The sequence below is a fragment of the Buceros rhinoceros genome, unplaced genomic scaffold, assembly GCF_000710305.1.
Source record: "Buceros rhinoceros silvestris isolate BGI_N320 unplaced genomic scaffold, ASM71030v1 scaffold15072, whole genome shotgun sequence".
NCBI lineage: Eukaryota > Metazoa > Chordata > Aves > Bucerotiformes > Bucerotidae > Buceros > Buceros rhinoceros.
In genome coordinates this window covers 17625-20712 of record NW_010399576.1, presented here as the reverse complement: position 1 = coordinate 20712, position 3088 = coordinate 17625, and positions in this window count along the sequence as shown.

Genomic DNA, 3088 nt, shown 5'->3' with positions numbered 1-3088 from the left:
GCTCCTGGGGCTCTGAGCCACGGCAGGCTCACCCCTCCCTCCGCTGCCACCACTCACTGCCCAGCCTGGGAGCTTCAACCCCTGAACTGCAGCGTGTTCCTCACCTGCAGCAAAGAGCCAAAGCTCCGCTGCTGAAATTGCCCCGTCACGCTCCTCCCCTGCAATCAAACCACCGCGTAAACAAGCGCGCGGCACAGGTGCCTGTTTTGTTTTTTGCCTGGAGGAGTGGGATGAAGTGGGATGAAGGCAGAGAAGAAACTCTCCTACCTCCAAAACACCCGGAGCAGCTCCTTTACTTCCCCCAAGGTGGGTTTTCTTCCCACCCCACCCCCCCTCCCATTTTTCTATTCTTTCATCCCCACACACTTGGAGAGGAATTTCTGCTCTGCAATTACCAGCCTGTGCCGGAGCAGGGAACAAAGCCAGGCCACTTAGCTGAGCGCTTTTCAGCTGGGGAAGAAAACAGCTCTTCAGAGCTTTTCTAGAAGTTAATAAAAGCATTTGGCATTTGGTTAAGTTGCGGCAACTTTTAAAGAGGATTTCTCCCTTGAAAGCTGGAGGTTTGTTGTGTTTCTGGAGGTTTTTTCCCCCCTCCTGATAGAAAAAAAAATAAAAGCAGAAAGCAAGTGGGTTTGTCGTAACGTCTCTCTGGAGCAGAGAGCGCAATGTGACCTCAGTCCAGTATTTATCGCTCCAGAGACGGTCCAAGGCTGGAACGCTGATGACATAACACACAGTGCTTGGCATGGCGAAGAGCTGAGGAAAAAAATACCCCCACAATTTGATATAGCTCTTTTTTTTTTTCTCTTAAGCAAAACTCAGAGCAAGATTTGCAGTAAGAGAAAGAGGCTTTTTCCATTTTGTTTGTGTTCTGAAGCAGCTCGTCTGCTCGGAGCAAATAAATGTTACCGCAAACACTAACCGAACTGCTCCAAGCTCCTCTGAAACGAGACGCTCTTGAAATAAATCACTTCTGCCAGCTCAAGTCATCACGACTGCCAGAAGATATTTACGTCACTAAAAATACACAGAAATCACAAATAAATCTGTATCCTCAAAAACAAACCCAGAAACCTTCAATATTTTTCGCCTAGCAAAATAAATAAATAAATAAAAGGGAGCCAGGCACTGCAGGTGAAGGTAAGTCAGAAACTACAGGGGAAGGAAAATATGGAGAGCTCCATTCGCCAGGAAATACCCCAAGATGCTGTAGAGCATCAACACCTCCCCTAGAACACAGCGCCTTCCCTCCCAGTGCATGGCAGGAGCAATGCTGGCCTCAGATGGGCTTGAATTCTCAACAACCGGGTAGGAGTAACGAGGACCTGGCCCCGTTCCCCTCTGCCCTGCTCTCGGTTAGAAGCAAACATCAGAAGAGTCCGAGCTGAACAGGTTATTTATTCCGAAACTCAGCCATGCCAATTAAATTCACCAATATTTAATTAGTGCCTGCTTCATCCCGCCCCGAGCAGAACCCTCATGGCTCTGAGTCTGACACAGGGGCGGAACGCCGGCGGCTCGGCCCTAGGGGAAAGCCCACAGCTGGTGAAGAGCTGGGTCCTCCCAGCAGAACCGCTGTGGAATATTCAAAAGCACCATCTCTTTACAAATGAGGACTCTGTCAGCACTGCACCACGGTCTTAGTCTCACTCAGCACCTTCCCTGCCGGGGACCTGGCTATCCGGAGCATCCCAAAGCACTCTTGGGTGCAAAGTCGGGTTTCAAGCGCTGCAGGGGGCTGCTAATTTATTTTTGCTTCATTAAAAGGCAGGAAGGGAACAGAGCTGTTCATTTGAAGAGCTCTCTGTGTCTGCAGCGCTTGGTACTGGAGCTGGCCTGGAACCAAAGCCAGCACCTGCACCGAGCACCAGCCCAGCCTGGGAGCACGGTGTGGGCAAAGCGCAGTCGCCCCATTTTCCTTCTGTCTTTGGCCTCATGCCTCCAAACTCTGCCAACACCTTGGCCTTAAGGAGAATCCTCCCGATTCCAGCTCAGCCCCCATCCCAGCAGGGCTCGCAGCAGACTTGGGCAAGCAGCCACAGCCCTCAATGAACCTTCAAATCTGCCTTTCCTGCTCCCCCCTTGACTACAGCCAAAGTCAGAAACAGTCGCAGGGCAGCACCGTGCCGGGAGCGAAAAGCTCAGCTCTCAGCAAGAAAACCAGCTCAAACCATCCTGCCATAAATCCTTATGTGCAGAAACCCTCAGCTCTTTTATCTTACATTTCCTTTCCTGAAAGAAAATGTTGTTCGTAAAGTCGATGTCTGGTCCCCACATCCCTCATGAAGAAGATGCAAAGATCCTGCTTGCTGCACTGAAGGATTTATTGGGCTGCTTTGCAGGAAGCAGCAGGATCAATGGGGAGGGCGGGGAGTCCCGGTATCTGGGGTGGCTGGGTGCTGAGAGGTCCCTGTCCACCCCTGGGGCTGCCCTGGGCATCGGGAGTTGGTGTGGGGCGGCAGCGGGGCTGGGCTTCCCTGTGGGACACCGGAGTGTGTCTTTGGACCACGGTAGTGAACTTGGGGCTGCCAGCAGTGCCATGGGATGGGGGACACGGTGCCACCGCATCCCACGGGAAAGGGCACAAGTTCCTCACCCCTTGCCCAGTTTCTGCCTTTCCCACCACCAAACACCACCTGCCCCTCTGCTGCCCCTGTGCTTTCCGGCAATGCCACAATCGCAACAGAGAGCCAAAATGCACCAGGCTCACTTTTTGGAAACCCCCAGGTTGCTCCAGAGGTTTGTAGTAGCCCCTCAGGCGCCGGCTGTCCCCCTTGCTCCCATCCCACCCCTTCCCACAGCCATGGCTGTGCTTGGAGCCTCTCTAACAATAACCCGCCCGCTCTCCAAAGTCAAGCACTCACCTGCGTTCCCTCTGGCCTGGAAGGTGGCCGATGCTGGTGCAGGAGCCACCCTGGACCTCACCTGCCAGGTGTGTGTGGCCGGTCCGGGCTCAGTGCTGAGTGTGGGCTTGGGGTGCTGCCTGGGCTGGCTTTCTCGCTGCCCCTCAGTGTGACTCCATATGAGAAATGAGGGAGCGGGGGGAGCCCACAGACATTTGGGCCATCACCTGACTGCTGCCGTTGGT